Below are 8,810 nucleotides of genomic sequence, written 5' to 3'. Positions count from 1 at the left end.
TGTTGAATTTTCCTTGATGGGTATCGTCCAGCAAGCAGTCCAGTCTTTCATTTAAATCACAGGCTGTCATTCTCATACAATTTACCTCAACCACTTACTTGATCGCGTATGACGCTTTGTACTGGAAATCATGATGATACTCGAGAAGCCTGTTCTTCGTTTTCTTTTATTTCGAACTCCGCAAGTCATGACAAACATCTGAGAAATTAAGGTGACTCAAAACAGTCTCAACTCTTCCAAGTAACGCTCTTATTGGAAGGATCAGCGCTACAACGCTGTGTCCAGTATTAGCAATATTGTGGTACCAAAGGAAACACGGATTATTGCTGAACAAGATGCAGTGTCATTTTTTTGACATAACACGTCACCTCGGCAACGAAGAAGCCATGTAAAAACACCCTTTATTTCGTCTTTAGTTTCTTATATTTAAAAAATGAACTCGGTGACCCCCATGCTTTATTTCTGAAAAGTAATCAGAAGGGCAAGATGAAACTTTCTGCAAAGTTAAAAAATTATGTTTGGTGGATTCAGAGCCAGCTTAAAAAAATCACAGAATTAAGGTGGCTCTGAATCTGCCCAAAAGAATTTTTTAAACTTTGCAGACAGTTTCATCTTGCCCTTCTGATTACTTTTCGGAAATAAAAAAATGGGGGTTACCGAGTTAGTTTTTGAGATATAAGCAACTAAAGACAAAATAAAGGGTGTTTTTACAGGGCTTCCCCATTGCCACGGTGACATATTATGTCACAATAATGACTGCATCTTGTTCAGCAATAATCCGTGTTTCATTTTGTAGCACAATATTGCTAAGACATGATACAGCGTTATAGTGCCGATTCTTCTAATAAGAGCGTTACTTGGAAGCGTTGAAACTGTTTTGAGCCACCCTAAACTTTTTCCGAATCCTGTTGGCAAAACGGCCATTACATCTTTACGGTTAAAGGGGCTAGGTCAGGCTGTTTTAGGTAATTTTGTTTAATTTTGTTAGTTATGAGCTCTAAATGTCAAATTGGCAGAGCTAGAGTCTGGAGGCAGTGTGGCCCAGTGGTTAGGGCGCTTGCCTTGAGATCCTGAAATCCCGGGTTCAGGACCCGCTCTGGCCACTCGTTGAATTTGTTCCTGGTTGTCCCTGGTTCAACTTCCCGGCTGCACTTGTAAATAGCCAACTGGTTTGCCTCCTGCCAGTTGGGATTCTTAACAGTTGTAATTGTTGTGTTCTGTTGTTTCGTTGATTGTGTTTCATTGGTCCTGAAAAGCCCCTATGGGGAGCGGTCGATTAAGTATGTATTGTATGTATTGTATTCTTTCATTTGCAAAATCACGGCCACATAACAACTAAGAATGATTTTCCAGCTGTTTAAATGACATTTTGATATAAACTGATTAAATTTTGAAAAAAGGTGGGCCGACGTTTTTGAAATTTACCCAAATGCAATCCATTTTAATCCTCCCCAGTTTTGTCCATCCTTGTCTCTTCTTATCTTTCCTGTGTTTTGTTTGAGTTCTTCTATAGTCTTGAGCCATTATTTTGTCATTTCAGTTAATTCATTTAATCATTTAATCAATGCTGAAATTGCCTAAAATTGAGCGACCTAGTCCCTTTAAAAGATGGCGCATTGACAGTTCTTGTATCCTTTTCAGTTTAAAACCGAGACCCGATTCGCTCTTCAACACACGATTCAAGACCTTCCACATCTTCCGCCATTGTCTTCGTCACGCTAGAACTAACAAGTAATATTTTGCTCGAAAATGTGTCACCTGTCAATTATTGTGACTGTGCTGCCCCAATCAGAAGCCCCGTTCGTGGACGAACGGGTTTTTAAAAAATAGCGGGTCTTCTTACACGCTTTCCCTCAGTCTCTATTCTCAAATTTCGCGCGGCCAGTTTGCGGCATGCTGATCGTAACGAATTAACTGAATGGATTGTAATATGCACTTACTTTTTGATGTCAGAAAACGGATCCAAATTTGAATATTCATTGTTGCAAATGAAAACTTGTTCCCAATGGGATTACTATTTTGGGTCAGTCACGGAGCGACTAACCAGTACTTCATTGATCTTTTGTAATCACAAAAAGAGTTGTCTTCTGGTTTTCTCTTTTTTTGTCTTGACACTTTCTTAATAAAAATTCGAAATTAAAATTTGTTAATATCCTTACGCATAAACTAAACAAAGTGAGTGCTGTAAAGAGCGTAAGCATGAAAAGCAAGGCCGAACAAGTGATCGAAACCAAGCGGATACTCCCAAGGGGGCTTCAGCTCGTTGTAGAGTATGAGTCGTCAGTGCTTAATTCTTGCTCTTACCGCCTTGTAAAAATAACGGCGGAGCAACAGAGCTAGAAACTTTTAACCAATTACAGTCAATCAGTTCTCAACTTGCTAATCTCTGATGCCCGGTCTTGCGAATTTCAGCACTGCAAGTACATGTCGCCAAAGACAATAGCATTGTTGGCGACGTGACCATTCCTTGACGGATTAAGCTTGGAGCCAATGAAAATCCGCCATTTTATCAATGTGCCCGCGCTAGTGCACACGTTAGAGGTGTTTTTAAGTAAACTTTATACTTCTTACGGTCAGCTACCATATCTCACACAAGCCAAACTACAAAAAACTCGGAAGAACCATATCTGATGCGACGGAATATTAGTCAGAGTATCATTTTCACAATCCAAAGGTTCAGCCTGAATTTGTCCCTCCTCTACAGGGAGAGGTCATGAAAGTAAAAAAAAAAGCCTCAGGCCTTCCTCATTCTTCGCAATGAGGACACACGTGCGCAATGGTGGAATGCCGTAAGAACACCAAAGCGGTGCGCAGATCAGAAGCAAAAACCTGCCGGTTGCAGATTCCATCATGAAGACCCTAAAGGGAAGAAGGCCATTGCCGTGTACTCTATCCCGCAGAATTCAGTAAACGATAGAATGTCACTTCTGACTTTTTCCGAGTTGAATGCATCTCTGGGCTATTCCTATTTAGACCATGCGACAGTATTTTTTAGGCGCAGGGGACTTAGTCTAGCAGTTTTTTGGAATGAGGGGTTGAGAGGGAAAGAACAATTGGGCATTGAAGAAATAGTATTTTGTGCTTGTTAACGAGACCGTGATACATGCCATGTGTAATTGTGTGTGTGGGTGCACCAGGGGCTGTTCTTGATAAAGGTCGTAGAAGGATCTTGTATTTCGGAGTTGTAGCAATTGTCGTGTTGTTCGACCGTCTTATAAAAAGTAGGAAAAATATAAATGTTAGGCCTAGTACCTCACTATAAGTTAACTTAAACGTTTGCCAATTTGAGGAAACTCGGAACCAAAAAATTGAAATTCGAGACGAATTAATTAAATTATGTCCAAGCCTTGATTGAACGCAAATTTTTCGAACTGAAAAATAAAAGAAAAATAGTAAAACTTGCAGCCTCTCAGGCAGCATTCTAAATATCTAAAAATATACTCTTGTTATTTTGTATCTAAATTGAGTTATTTAATCGAAACAACCGCATTGTTTTGGCTCGCAGTCACCTTGGATAAATTTTAGGAAAAAACCGATGAAGCACCTGAAGAGGAAACCGAAACATAATAATAATAATAATAATAATAATAATAATAATAATTATCATTATTATTATTAGTATTATTATTATATATCACTGACGACATAAGAAGCGACAAGCACAATTATAAGGCAAATTATGTGTTAAAATTTATTGATGCACTTTCGTTTTGACATGAAGTTAGGCAAACGTTTAAGACAAGTGTGGGTTAAACACAAAAAACATTCTCCTTGCAGCTGAAGAGGAAGTCATCAACAAATATATTAATTTAAACACAGCTTCTATTTTTTCTGTTAAGGTGAAACAGCACAATATTTTAGTCAGTTCCTCACTTCACAATTCACTTTAGCATTTTTTTCGAAGGGACTTGAATTCTCAGGTCTTTTTCAGGAAAAAATAATTTTCACCTGTTTGCGCGAGCTAGTTTTTGACAGTCTTCGCAATGTACTGATCAAGTTTAAAGGCTAAATGTCAGACCCGTCTTTTTAAATAAACACTAGAATGTACTTTCATTACCTCATTACATATTAGTTGAAACAGAGTTAACATGACCTAGTGGAGGCGTTATTGTCCCAAGCTGGACAGGTGACCACCTTTGTGAATTAACCTTATATTACTTTAAACTTCTTCTTCTTCTTCTTTTTCAACCCAAAACCTAAAATTGATTTAATGTTAAGTCTTGGTTTTACAAGTTGGTAAGCAAGGTATCAACAAATTGCCCAAGACGAAAACTGGAAGAGGTGTGTCCAAGGTTAGTAATTTAGCATGTTAAAAGCATTGTACCTTACTGTACCTTATTTGCCCTGCTTTGAAAGTCTTTTCTCCAGTTAAATTGAGTTTTTGCAGCAACCGGTTTCCTGTTGCAATCTTGGCGGGTTTTTGTTAAAAAACGGCAACAAAAGGTTGGAATATTACTTCATTTACGTTCTTGTTTTTGAACAAACGGTAAATAAAATTTAAGCTAACTTTAAATGACAATAAAACCAAGAAGAACAGGATGACTATATTCGTGCAACGCTATAACAGTTTGTCTAGTTTCCCCAATAGTTGTCTTCTCCTTCGCTTTTCTTCTCTTAAACCTCTTTTTATTCTTTATTTTCGTCGGTACTCTAAGGCACTTTTTATTGACATTTCAAATTTCAAACTTTGAGAAATGTTAATTTTTTTTTCATTCGCTTTTCGTAACTTAATTTGCGCTTTATTCTCGTATTCTAAAACCTTATTGTTTTTGGTCGGATTTTTAAGCCAATACATAACCACTCTATTGTCTTTATTGTTCACCACTTAATTTTCTTCCGCGCACCAGTTAAAAAACAGTCAAAACCCACTTAATGCAGATCAATCAAATATTTATTCATGCGTACAGGCTGTCACAAATGTCAATAATTCGCAGCGTACATTGGCTAAAGAATAGCGTACAACTGTCAACTGTTTTTTCAGCGGACGACTACTATCCAGCCGGGTATTTTCCTTTCGTCTTTTTTAATAAACACTAGAATGTACTCTCATTACCGCATTTCATATTACTTGAAAGCGGGAAACAGTTAGTTCTTTTGTAAAATGCCGACGATCAATAACATGACCTCGAGCAGGCGTTATTGTCCAATGCCGGACAGGTGACCAAATTTGTGAATTAACCTTACTCTAAACTTCTTCCTCTCGGGTTCTATCTTCTATAGCAAATTTTTCATTCAGCACAATTACGCAAGTTTAAGAAAAAGTTAGTAAACACGAATACGTTTTCTTGGAAGAAAATATATATCGGCTTTTATTCATAGAGGTCGAGTTCCGTAACTTAACTTTCACTAGTAATTTTTTTCACATAAATTGTTCGCGCGAGGGCGAAGCACAATGACGTTACTGAATTTACTGGAAAAAATAAAAAGGTGTCGTAACTTGCACTTTGGAGTGTAAAACAAGGTTGATTTACATCTTTATTACGTCTATTAGAAATTAATTGGCGCGGGAAAGCATAACATAAAGTCAAAAAGGCTGTGTTGTACACTTAATTTGCTAATGATAGAGCTCTTACCAGGTATAAGAAGCTCTCGGCTGCCTTTGGGCCTTGATAGTTCTCTTCAGACTCATTCAGTCGTTTCAGTCGTTAGCCTACGCATTGAACCTAAACTTGATTTAATGTTAAGTCTTGGTTTTCCAATTTGGTAAGCAAGGTATAGACAAATTGCCCAAGACGAAAACTGAAAGAGGTATGTCCAAGGTTAGTAATTTAGCGTCTTTCGCGCATTGTACCTTATTTGCCCTGCTTTGAAAGTCTTTTCTCCAGTTGAAATGATCTTTTTGCAGTAACCGGTTTCCTGTTGCCATGTTAGCTGGTTTTTGTTAAAAACGGCAACAAAATGTTGGTATAAGTTTACGTTTAATAAAGCTTCTTACCAATGTACAAAAGAAAATATATATACAAAAGTACAATAGGTAAAGGAAAGCAATAGGGGGAAACTGAATTTCCATATAAAAACTGCTCTCCAACAATAAAAGTTAAAACTTTACAATTAAGAATAGTATATCTAATATATAATTTCACAATGTGTACGAAACATAAAAGATCTATCTGTTTACAAAGATAATTAAGTAGTAAAGTTTTAAACGAGCTCAAGCTGGAAGGAGGCATAACTGAGTTAGGTAAAGAGTTCCAGTCATTAACGTAACGGTTAAAAAATTAAAATTTAAAATAGTTTGTCCTTGCTGCTTCAGGCCTAATTTATAAAGTCATGGTTACTTCTAGTTTTTGTTGGGCCAGTCAGATCCACATATGCGGTATATAGTCAATATCAGAATAGCCATGAATTATCTTGTAAAGCTGAAGCAAGCAGAAGTGTTTCCTTCTAAGCTCCAATGATGACCAGTTTAGTTCAGTGAGCCTTTCAGAGTAAGGTTTATCAGATCCACATACCAATCGAGTAGCACGACGCTGGATGGAATCAATACTGTGTATGTGTTTAACCAAATAAGGGTTCCACACTGGGCAGGCATATTCCAAAATAGGACGAACTAAAGCTGTTTTAATTGCCACAGGATCTTTGGGCCCAAATGTTCTCCTTATTAGACCCAACACTCGATTTGCCTTACCAACAATGTAATTGATATGAGCGTCCCACCTTAAAGAAGGTTCAATCCAAATACCCAGATGCTTATGTTTATCTACAGCCGACAGATTATTCTCATTTATCACATACTGATGAACTAAAGGACATTTAGACTTGGTAACATGTAGGGCCTTACACTTTTCGGGATTCAGCGTGACAGGCCACCCTGAAACTCAACACAGTCATCTACAGATGCCTTGTTACGATAAAGTACGCTGTCATCAGCAAAAAGCTTTGTACTACAGCTTACATTTAGGGGGAAGTCACTTATATACAACAGGAAAAGAAGTGGCCCTAATATACTCCCTTGACGGACACCAGATATATCACTTCATTTACCTACTTGTTTTTTAACTAACGGTAAATAAAATTTAAACTAACTTGAAATGAGAATAAAACTAAAAAAAACAGGATGACTATATTCGTGCAAAGCTGTAACAGTTTGTCAAGTTTCCCCAATCGTTGTCATCTCCTTCGCTTTTCTTCTCTTAATCTCCTTTTGTTCTTTATTTTCGTACTCTAAGGCATTTTTTATTGACATTTCAAAATTTCAAACTTTAAGAAATGTTAAAATTTTCTCATTCGTTTTTCGTACCTTAATGTGCGCTTTATTCTTGTATTCTAAAACCTTATTGTCGTTGCTCGGATTTTTATGCAAATATTTTAGTCTCTTATTATTTCAAAAATGTTGTCGGTCAAATCCATTCTCAGGTTGAATCCGTTTTTACCTTATAGGTTAAATTCGTGATCTGCATTTTACGCAGGTTGAATATGCACTCTACCTTGATAGGATTGAAAACACCAATACCTTCCCTCAAGCTCTGTCTTACGCATCTCAACACATCTTCTTAATGTTTCATATATATCATCTTATCGGCTTCTGCATTCATACACTGATCGATTTAGTGTCAATATTACAACAAAGTTAGGGAACAAAGAACTGTACTGTTCACTTAACCGGTGAACGAGCTCGGACCTTCCAGATCCGAATAGTCCTGTCTTCACCACTACAGTACGACGACGAACATGCGCAACCCAACACAGTTCTTTTTATAACTTACTTTTGTATGGTAAGTCAATTGATATCTATGTATAAAAACCAACACTAATTCTAACCTGACCCTAACTTTTCTCTAGGCTTAATTTAGGCTTCAAAAAAGTTTCTTCAATCCATCTGAGTGCGTATTCAAACTGGGGAAAATGAGGATCACTAATTTAACCTGGGTTAAAACGGATTCAACCTGAGAACGGATTTTACCGGCAACATATAAGAAGAATTTTATGATCTTGAACTTGGACTTGAACATTTAAAGGACTCGACAAATAAAAAGTGTAGTGTATATGTATTAAATTATTGGCACATATCGTTTGATGAAAAGAGCCAAGTTTCTCGAAAACTATACATAGTCAAAACATTTCGATTTCCGCTATTTGACAAAGGTGTAACAGGTATAGATTCGGTGTTTCAGTTAACGGGACGTAGAACAGAATTGAAGTATTTTGGGTAGATTATAAAGAACCTACAAGGAAAAAGGTATGCAAAAGTCAATGAATTTGTGTGTGCTTTTAGACATTTAGCAGACGAACTCGGGAAACAAGCCAGAAATGTGTACATAGGGTTGAAACATAGGCTGTTTCCTCAACAATGTCTTCTCAAAGATAGCGTCCGCTAGTGGATCAATATTCAGACTCATGACGTCGAGCTTTTGTGCTCGATGTCAATGCGCCACTGGGAGACCGCTTGTATTGGTTTTCTCTCTGTCACTTCATTTTCAGCGGCATTATCAAACGATCACAGTAAAATACATTTTAGCACGGAATGTTAGTAATACGAAGTGCATTCGGTGCATCACTTTAAAGCGAGATTGCGTGTATGCGAATAATCACGATGTTTTCGTGCAATTTGGGACAAAAAGAACTTGTAAGGTTTTTAAAAACCAACTAAACTGCACTAGCCCAGAGGTCTTAAATTTACCAGTGTTAACTTTTTCAAATTGTACGAAAAAAAGTTGTGGCTAGTTATTGATAATATACAGGAAGAAAATTAAAAGAAAAGTTATGATAGTTGTGCAGAGGACTCACATTTGATTGGTTATCTGTGATTATTGGCCAATCAGAATGGTTAGTTTGTTACTTTCGATTTTCTTACCGAATTACCTCTTTCC

The 8,810-nt window shown here is 37.1% G+C and overlaps 1 protein-coding gene across 1 annotated transcript in view; it reads left to right on the top strand.

Annotated features, from left to right (window-relative positions):
* The first annotated feature begins 4,110 nt into the window (after nucleotides 1-4,110).
* LOC137988071 (QRFP-like peptide receptor) overlaps nucleotides 4,111-8,810 on the top strand; it is a 6,539-nt gene continuing 1,839 nt past the window's right edge. The window contains exon 1 of the mRNA XM_068834129.1: nucleotides 4,111-4,292. The gene's annotated coding sequence lies outside the window, so the exon portion shown is untranslated. The remainder of the gene's footprint in view (nucleotides 4,293-8,810) is intronic.

Source organism: Montipora foliosa, unplaced genomic scaffold (assembly GCF_036669935.1).
Source record: "Montipora foliosa isolate CH-2021 unplaced genomic scaffold, ASM3666993v2 scaffold_405, whole genome shotgun sequence".
In the NCBI taxonomy this organism is placed as follows: Eukaryota; Metazoa; Cnidaria; class Anthozoa; order Scleractinia; family Acroporidae; genus Montipora; species Montipora foliosa.
This window is presented reverse-complemented; position numbering and strand designations above follow the sequence as displayed.